This window comes from Peromyscus maniculatus, chromosome 10 (assembly GCF_049852395.1).
Source record: "Peromyscus maniculatus bairdii isolate BWxNUB_F1_BW_parent chromosome 10, HU_Pman_BW_mat_3.1, whole genome shotgun sequence".
Lineage (NCBI taxonomy): Eukaryota > Metazoa > Chordata > Mammalia > Rodentia > Cricetidae > Peromyscus > Peromyscus maniculatus.
The window spans coordinates 32,947,760-32,958,549 of record NC_134861.1 but is presented as its reverse complement, the minus strand read 5'-3'; positions in this window follow the sequence as shown (position 1 = coordinate 32,958,549).

The window sequence follows — 10,790 nt, the reverse complement described above, 5'->3', positions numbered from 1 at the left end:
TAAGTGAGCCACCCTCAATTAAATGTTTTCTTTATAAGAGTAGCCATGGTCATGGTTGTTAGTTTTCTGCCTGCGTTGTGTTCTTACCCCTTGCAAGGAAACGTCACGAAACACAACAGAATCCGCTTATAGAGTTTATTAGAAAACAAAGGACAGAAAGTGCAGGCCTGTGGGAGAGACACGTGCGTGGAGAAGAGAGTGGGGAATATCGCGCCGGACTTTTAAAACCGGCTGGGGGCGTGGCCAGGTCACGTCACTACTCTACGCGTGTGCGTAGATCACATGGTCATGTTGCGCGCTTACATCACCATGCAATGCCACGGATTCTTGATCACGCGAGACCCCTTGGCCCGGAACTTGCTGGGCAGAGATATCCGGGCCCATCAGGTATCCTAGCTACGAAAGACGCTTTTTGATGCGGAAATGGCTAGGCGGAAGTGTCCGCCCAGTAAATGTAACCGCGTTGTGAACCCTTCATTCCCGACTCTTTTACTTTTAAAAAAGAAAAATTGTGGTTGACTGGGTGCGGGGGCGACGTTTCTCTCAAAGACTGCTTCCAGCTGAATAGTGGGCGTCGGTTGGCTCTTGGGGGGGGGGAGTGAAGGGTATCTTGTGAAGTCCGGGAATGATGATGGGGGTCAAGGAACGACGTTCTGTCTTCTCCTGGTTCCACGGCTGTCCATCCGTACTGGTGCTGGGACCTCCCATTTAACAAGATACTGTTGACATAAAGAGAGCTTAGAGAGAAAGAATCATTATTATTTTGTTTGGAGTTGGCATTTGTCTGAGGTAGATTTGGCCTGCCCAGATAGAGGCATGTGACATTTACCTGAGGTAGATCTGGTCTTAGTACTCTGCTTAATTTCTATCTGAGACAAGCCTCATTAGAGGTAGTTTACTTAAGACACCTGTTCTCCTTATTAGGTTAACACTTGGGAAACACAGGTGATCAGTTGCTGAGTATTGAACAATGATAAATTATTGTATTACATTATTCCTTACCGCCTGGATATTTTTGATGGTCCTTTTTGCCTCCGGCTCTGTGTGGCCCTGGTTGGAAAAGGAAGGGGTGGTACCTTATTCCTCTGGAATTGGCGGCAAAGCGGGGGATCCTGATGTCCTCTGGAGCTTGAGAGTGAGAGGCCCTGTTTGTTTCACTGTATATGAAGAGAGGTTCTTCTGGGATGGAGGTGAGATAAAAGGTTTTAGGTGAGACAGGTGGACCCAGTGAGGAAAGCCCTCGAGTTTAGCAGCTGTAGGGGTTACAAGAATTACTTTGAAGGGTCCCTGCCACTTAGGGGAAAGGGGTGAAGGACGCTGACCCGGAGGGGAAAGAAGAACCGGATCCCCAATGTGTATTGGAGATGGGCAAGGATTGTCACATGGCTGAGGCAGTTAACAGTCCGCATAGCTCCATAGAATAGACCTTAGATGACATAAAAGAGGGGTTAACAGACTGTCTGGAACAGCTGGAGGCTTGGAAAAAAGACCTGGTGTTAGAACTGGCCTTCCATACATTAGTTCAAACGGAGAGACTGAAATAATTTATCATTGTTCAATACTCAGCAACTGATCACCTGTGTTTCCCAAGTGTTAACCTAATAAGGAGAACAGGTGTCTTAAGTAAACTACCTCTAATGAGGCTTGTCTCAGATAGAAATTAAGCAGAGTACTAAGACCAGATCTACCTCAGGTAAATGTCACATGCCTGTGGTGATATTTTATTTGTACTGAAATGTTATTTTAATTTTATGTTAATAAATAAAGTTGCCCTGGGGTCAGAGCTATTAGAGCCATAGTAAGAGCGTGGTGGTTAGAAGAGCTAGGTAGATTTCTGTGTGTTCAGGGATACAGCCAGTATTGGAGACATACGCCTTTAAGACCTGGAGGGCGGTACTTACAGGCAGTGATGAGGCAGTCATGTGGTTGGGTTTACAACCAATGAGAAGGCAGAACAGAAAGATTATTTAAACAGGGACACAGGAAGTACCTCCCTCTCTCGGGGAAGCTAGGAGCACTGCAGGAGGTAAGATTTTATCTCTGAGCTCTGACCTCTCGGCTTTTCTTTTACATTGGCTCTGTGTTTCTTATTTTAATAATACGATTGGATACATCTACATCTGGTGCCCAACGTGACAAGAATCCATTAAAAACTGCTTGGGGCCGGCTCCCTAGCCGGAGCAGCCGGCTCCCTAGCCCCGGCCCAGGTCTGCTTGGGCTCAGGCCGGACTGTGAGCTGCTTGCTTAAAGCCAGTGCTACAAACAACTCAGGCCTGCCCTGCTAAACAGGGCCCCTGCCTGTAAAGCCAAGCCTTGACTCGGCTCAAGAGGGAACAAGAGGCTGGCTTTAAGCTTTAGCCGGCTACCCCTTCGCTCTCACTTTCACTTTCACTTTCGCTTTCGCTTTTGCTTTCTCTCTTGCTTTCTCTCTGTCTCTCTGTTTCTGTCTCTCTCTCTCTCTCTCTCTCTCTCTCTCTCTCTCTCTCTCTCTCTCTGGATTTACACCTAGGACTCTAGGTGGCTGTTTTGAAATTCGCTCAGATTTCTACTGTTCTACGCAGATTTGGTAAGTCATAAAGGAAACTATTTAAAAGACAAATTTTTTCCACATTTAAAAAAATGGGTTTCCTGTGTACATTGGAAGAAAATTGGGTTTTGTTTGAAATTTTAGGCAGTCTGACAATGGAACAACTATATGAAAAGATTAGTATTATGGGAATTATGCAGTTTATCACCATGCTTATTCTCATTTTACTATTTAAAAAGATAGTCGATTTAAGTGCCAGGATAACAGCTTTAGAAAAACCTGTTAATTTTAACAGTGAAGTTGGTTCAAGTTTGGATCATAAGGTTACAGAAAGAAAGCCTGTTTTCACACAGTCATCCTTAATTTATCCTGTAACCGTACAGCAGATGCCTGATCAAATGGCTACACAAAATATCTGGGCTCCAATTGAACTGATGGATTTTAAAAGGTTTAAGGAGGCAATAGTATCTTATGGCATGCATTCCCCATATGTAAAGCAAATGTTAAACTCTTGGTCAACATATAATAGGATTATACCACAGGACTGGCGGGACCTTGCACAAGCTGTTCTGGAACCAGGCCAGAGACTTCAATTTCTAACGTGGTTTAAGGAGGAAGCTAGAAACGTAGAAACACAATGGAGGGATAAAGGAATACAAGTTTGTCAGGATCAGCTTATTGGAGAAGGCCAATATGCTTCAATACAAACACAATGTTTATATGATGTTCAAACCCTAATTTTATGTCGAATGGCAGCCTTGAATGCATGGGACAGAGTTGATGAACCAGGAAAAAAACCTGAGTCATTCACAAAGGTTATGCAAGGCCCAAAAGAATCTTTCACAGATTTTTTAGAAAGACTGGCTTCAGCAGTAAACAGAATGGTCTCAGGATCAGAAGCTAGTAAGGCAATAATTGAAGCTTTGGCATTTGAGAATGCGAATGCAGCATGCAAAAGAATAATCAGGCCGTTAAGGGCAAGATCTGCACCTTTGGAAGATTGGATTAGAGAAACAATTAATGTTGAGGCTGATGAGCATGATGATACGTGGATAGGAGAAGTAATTTCAAAAGGTTTGAGGAGTGTTAGATGTTTTGGGTGTGGAAAGCAAGGACATTTTAAAAGGGACTGTAAACAGGTCATTCCTAGAAGCAATGTTTCTTCAAGGAACAATGGCAACAGAATGCCCCTTCCTTCTGGAGTATGCAGAAGGTGTGGTAAGGGAAAACACTGGACCAACAAATGTAGATCAACAAAGGACAGACAGGGTAATCCTTTGCCTCAGTTTTCGGGAAACTCCCGGAGGGGCCTCATGCAGGCCCCCATAGCAAAACCAGTTCAAACCTTTCCTGCAGCTGTAGAGGAAATCCCTGCTCTGAGCGATTAAATAACCAAATGACTATTGGAATAAATCATGCTGGTCAGGATGATGAAACAGAGAGAATAGAAAATTCAGGAGAAAACATAAAGAAAATTTTTTGGCAAACTTCTATTAATGAACAGAGACCAAAATTAACGATAAAAATAAATGGTGTTTTGTTGTCTGGTCTGGTAGACACAGGTGCGGACATTACCATAATTGCACCAGAATTTTGGCATCCAGCTTGGCCTCTTCAAGAGGTAAACGTTCAACTGTTAGGAATTGGGACATTATCTGGAGTGAAACAGAGTGCAAGATGGCTGGAATGTATAGGTCCAGAAGGATAGAGAGGAAAATTAAAACCATATGTCGCTAACATAGCTATGAACCTGTGGGGTCGAGACTTGTTGCAACAATGGAATACTCAGATTAAAATCCCTCCAATCTCAGAAACAAATCATAAACTAGCACATGTTGCTGAGAGAAATATTAGAAGGCATTATTTTGAGTGGTCACCAGCCATCCATATTATACAAGAACAGGGCACAACAACTGATAATCTTCCAAAAATACCAACAGCTCTACCTTAAAAATGGTTAACAGACAAGCCTGTATGGGTTCAGCAATGGCCTTTAACAACAGAGAAACTCCAGGCTTTAGAAGATCTGGTAGAAGAACAGTTAAATGCTCAGCATATTGAACAGTCAACCAGCCCTTGGAATTCTCCTGTATTTGTTATTAAAAAGAAATCTGGTAAATGGAGAATGGTAACAGACCTTAGAGCAATTAACAAAGTAATTCAGCCGATGGGCTCTCTACAATCTGGAATTCCTTTGCCTACTCTGTTACCAAAAGGATGGCCTCTCATAGTTATTGATTTAAAAGACTGTTTCTTTTCAATACCCTTACAAGAAAAAGACAAAGAAAGATTTGCTTTCACAGTGCCTACTTATAATAATTCTCAACCGGTTAAAAGATTTCAATGGAGGGTCCTCCCACAGGGAATGTTAAATAGCCCAACTCTGTGTCAATATTTTGTACAACAGCCATTGGAAGTGATACGTAAAAAATTTCCTAAATCTATAATTTATCATTATATGGATGATATTTTACTAGCTGACTCAAATGCAGATACTTTAGAAAGAATGTTTGAAGAAGTAAAGAAAATTTTGCCTTGCTGGGGATTACAAATTGCTCCTGAAAAGATACAAAGAGGAGATTCTATTAATTATTTAGGATATAAAATAGAGCTACAAAAAATTAGACCCCAAAAGGTGCAAATTAGGAGAGATAGACTACAGACTCTTAATGACTTTCAAAGATTATTTGGAGATATTTCTCATCTACGAACTATTGTTGGGGTAAAAAATGATGAACTGACTAATTTGTTCAAAACCTTAGAAGGTGACAAGGACTTAAATAGTCCAAGAGAATTATCACCTGAAGCTGAGAAAGAATTGGCCTTGGTAGAAAAGAAAGTACATGAAGGGCACGTGGATCGTATTGATCCAAAGCTGGATTGCATTTTGGTTATTTTACCTTCTAGGCATTCCCCTACTGGAATATTAATGCAGAGGGAAGATATTATATTGGAATGGATATTTTTACCAAATAAACCAAATAAAAAATTAAAAACTTATGGGGAAAACATCTCTGACTTGATTTGGAAAGGAAAATTGAGACTTCGTCAATTAGCAGGAATAGACCCAGCAGAAATTGTCGTACCTTTAACTAAGGAGGACATTGAAAAATTATGGACAGAAAGTGAACCTTGGCAAAGAGCTTGCAGTAATTTTTTGGGAGAAATTAACAGCAAATATCCCAAAAGCAACAGAATTGATTTTATAAAGAGAGCTGATTGGATCTTGCCTCGAATTGTACGGCAAAAACCCATATCTGGAGTTTGTACATTTTATACAGATGCCAATAAACAAGGAAAGGCAGGTTACAAATCAGAAAATTTAAGTAAAGTGGTACAAAGTCCTTATAATTCAGTGCAAAAATCAGAATTGTATGCTATTCTGTTGGTATTAATGGATTTTTCAGAACCTCTCAACATAGTAACTGACTCTCAGTATGCTGAAAGAGTGGTGTTACATATTGAGACTGCAGAATTTATCCCTGATGCTTCAGAATTAACTTCACTATTTATTCAATTACAAGATACAATCAGGAAAAGGAGTCATCCTTTATATATAACTCATATCCGATCTCATACTGGTCTGCCAGGCCCTCTAGCACAAGGCAATGATGAGATTGATAAATTATTGATAGGAAATGTGCTGGAGGCCTCAGACTTTCATAAAAAACATCACGTCAATAGTAAAGGTTTAAAAAAGGATTTTTCCATAACCTGGCAACAAGCCAAAGAAATAGTAAAGAAATGTCCTACTTGTTCTTTCTATAATCAAACACCATTACCAGCAGGATGTAACCCAAAGGGTACTCAGAGGAATGAAATCTGGCAGATGGACGTGTTTCACTTTGCAGAATTTGGAAAATTGAAATATGTACACCACACCATTGATACTTATTCAGGATTTCAATGGGCAACTGCTTTGAGTTCTGAAAAAGCTGATTCTGTAATCACTCATTTGCTAGAAGTTATGGCCATCATGGGTATACCTTCACAAATCAAAACTGACAATGCTCCATCATATGTCTCTGTTAAAATGAAACAGTTTTTTGCTTATTACAATATAAAGCATATTACAGGCATACCACATAATCCTACAGGTCAAGCAGTTATAGAAAGGTCAAACAGAACTCTAAAGGATATGCTAAATAAACAGAAAGGAGTAACAAAAACCCCCAGAAATAGACTGCATAATGCTCTATTAACTTTGAATTTTCTGAATGCCAATGAGAAAGGAACAACAGCTGCAGAGAGACATTGGGTAATAGAAAAAACTACAGAATTAAATCAGCCTATATACTTTAAGGATGTGCTGACCTCAGAATGGAAACCAGGGTATGTATTACATTGGGGACGAGGTTTTGCTTTTGTTTCTACAGGAGAAGATAAGCTGTGGATACCATCAAAATTGATAAAGGTTCGATTTGAACAAGAAAAACCTCTTAATTAGAGGAGGTGATAGTTCATCAATCAGCATGAACATCCAATTTAAACTAACTTGTACCTGTAACACATGTCTTTTCATTTAATCAGATAATAACTTGCCAAAAAGGAACATCCCCAAAATTAGTCTTGGGGGAAGGTTTTTGTTTTTGTCTTTTAGGAGAATGAAGGTTAAGGAATCTGAAGGACACAAGACAAATGAGACAACTGAAGAAAAGGGACAAATCATCTATCCCAGGAAACAGAGTATATGGGAGTATATGGCATATGGGTATATATTATCTAAAAAATTTTATGTCTTCTTAAATGTTTGTTTCTGCTTTTCTCTAAAGATTTAACACTATTGGTTTTCTAATAGTCCCAGTTCAATTAAAATTTAAAGCTGACTTTGGAGTTGGAGAATGGCTCTCTCCTTCTTCAAACTCAAGCATGTTGTTAAAAGGAAAATGCAAACTCCCTGTATCATGCCAGAAAGAGCCATTTTCTGCTATGGGACAGGACAAAAGCCAAATTAATTAAGGGACTATTCTATTACTAATCTCAACTCTTTGATTCTATTCTGATTCTTTAAACTTTTCTTAAAGTATAAATTTTATATCAAAATTTACAAGATTAATATATATATATACATTTTAAACTTTGTTAAGATATGAATGGTCATATAGAGTACTATCTAATTCTAGAAAAAAGGCTTCAATTAGCTGCATATATATGTCTTTGTGTTCGAGTCTCTTATCAGTTTTCTGCAGGAAATCATGGCCAGGCCTAACATCAACTGAAATCTCCAGGAAGAAGATGGGGCCCCACAACAACAACAACAACAACAATTCCACGTGGACAATAATAATATCACTAAACTGACAAACATCATCTACAGATCAGCTTTGAACTACAAGGTGCTCAGAGAAATTTTGAGATGACTAGCTGAGATGATCCAGTCTCAAAGACTACTTGAATAAGGACTTGAGATAAACCCTGAACTTTGGCATTATACACAGACTGGATAATAATGAAGGATATAGTTACCTTTCCTAAAATTTGACAATTAACCTAAAATTTTCTTTCAGGATAAAGATAACTTCGCCCATACCCAGCAGGAAGCAATTTTAAGAATATGACACCCACATTGCCAAAGAAGTGGTGTGGGGCGGGTGGTTTTTTGGTTCTTTTAATGGGTTTTGGGTCTGGGATAATTTTCATTGTTTAGGGGGGTTGGTTACAAGTTGTCAAGGGTTAGGAAAAAGGCTAAGCAAAGGAGATTAGATTTAAGGTTCTTGTTTTTAAAAAAAAAAAAAAGAAAAAAGAAAGAAAGAAAAGAAAAGAAAAAGACAATTCCTAGTTTTAAATACTTTACATTATTACCAACTATTAGGATATAAAGAAATGAAAGTTAGTAGTTAGACATTACAATAGAAATTGTAGTCATATTAGATATGTTTTAAAAATTGAGCAGATGTATTTTAGACAGGTCATCTTCAAACCCTTCAGAGATCTACAGAATATGGCATTTAAAATGTTTTAATAACTTAGAAATTTTTCTTTTTTGAGACATGTCGGCTCCTGGCAGTACCAATCTACTTCAGAGAAAATATGGGCATTGAAGAAACTGCATATGGAGTTAATTTTCATTGTGGCAAAAGTTAGCCACTGGACAACAAAGTATCCTCAAATCAACAGAAAAAATGGACAGACAGAACACGAAACAAAGGACTACCGATTCCTGCCAAAACAAGTGTGGTTATGGCTTTATCAGACGGCATCTTCTGAGGCCAGGACAATATGGCACCATCCCTGAAGTGGCCTTCACAATCTGGAAAAGGTACAGTGCCCTTTTCTTTGAAGGCAGCTGAACAGGCAGTGGGCCGATGGCTTCTGTTGTGCAATGGAACAGCAACTGAAAGCTCACGCCTCTCAATAGTAGACTGGCATTTAATAGAGGGATGTGGAGAAGAAGGGGATGCTGAGATGAAGCCATATATACACAGCCAAGAAGAATGGACAGCTGAATTCAAAAACCATCAACAATTTCCAGAATTTAAAATCCTGAATCATGACATGACACTAGTGGAATTCAGGTGTTTCTGGTACATGGACTGCTCTCACCCTATGTGAGGTTGAACTGTTGACCTTGTGTACAACCTACTTCACAAATGAGTCTGTCAGATACCATAAGCCTATAGGCTGAAGATGATGCCCCAACACTGTGGAGAAACCTCAGGTGACTGTCCAGGCAGCTGGCTGTTTCTGTCAACTCACAAAATTTTTGGAAGTTGCTTTTGTGCACTTCCTGTTTTTATTTTTGTTAGCTAATATTATTTCCTTCTTGGGTCTCTGAGGGAGTTGAAGATTAGTTAGTTATAGTTGAAGATTAATTAGGATAGAAAGTGAATTAGATACATTTTGGACTTACTAAAATAGGATAGATAAGGGAATTATTTTCTCTGATTTGTCAAATACAAATGGACTAGACATCGTTTAAGTATTTGTTACTTGTATATATTGTATATAGTTATTGTACTTTTGTATATAGTTTTTCTTTTGTTAGTTATAACCTTTTGCCTTTTTTCTTTTTATTAAAATAGAAAAGGGGAAATGTGGTGATATTTTATTTGTACTGAAATGTTATTTTAATTTTATGTTAATAAATAAAGTTGCCCTGGGGTCAGAGCTATTAGAGCCATAGTAAGAGCGTGGTGGTTAGAAGAGCTAGGTAGATTTCTGTGTGTTCAGGGATACAGCCAGTATTGGAGACATACGCCTTTAAGACCTGGAGGGCGGTACTTACAGGCAGTGATGAGGCAGTCATGTGGTTGGGTTTACAACCAATGAGAAGGCAGAACAGAAAGATTATTTAAACAGGGACACAGGAAGTACCTCCCTCTCTCGGGGAAGCTAGGAGCACTGCAGGAGGTAAGATTTTATCTCTGAGCTCTGACCTCTCGGCTTTCTCTTTTACATTGGCTCTGTGTTTCTTATTTTAATAATACGATTGGATACATCTACACATGCCTCTATCTGGGCAGGCCAAATCTACCTCAGACAAATGCCAACTCCAAACAAAATAATAATGATTCTTTCTCTCTAAGCTCTCTCTATGTCAACAGTATCTTGTTAAATGGGAGGCCCCAGCACCAGTACGGATGGACAGCCGCGGAACCAGGAGAAGACAGAACGTCGTTCCAGGACCCCCATCATCATTCCCGGACTTCACAAGATACCCTTCACTCCCCCCCCCAAGAGCCAACCGACGCCCACTATTCAGCTGGAAGCAGTCTTTGAGAGAAACGTCGCCCCCGCACCCAGTCAACCACAATTTTTCTTTTTTAAAAGTAAAAGAGTCGGGAATGAAGGGTTCACAACGCGGTTACATTTACTGGGCGGACACTTCCGCCTAGCCATTTCCGCATCAAAAAGCGTCTTTTGTAGCTAGGATACCTGATGGGCCCGGATATCTCCGCCCAGGAAGTTCCGGGCCAAGGGGTCTCGAGTGATCAAGAGTCCGTGGCATTGCATGGTGATGTAAGCGCGCAACATGACCATGTGATCTACGCACACGCGTAGAGTAGTGACGTGACCTGGCCACGCCCCCAGCCGGTTTTAAAAGTCCGGCGCGATATTCCCCACTCTCTTCTCCACGCACGTGTCTCTCCCACAGGCCTGCACTTTCTGTCCTTTGTTTTCTAATAAACTCTATAAGCGGATTCTGTTGTGTTTCATGACGTTTCCTTGCAAGGGGTAAGAACACAACGCAGGCAGAAAACTAACAATGGTGTCTCTTCATAGCAATAGGAAACCCTAGCTAAGACACCCAGATACTCAAATT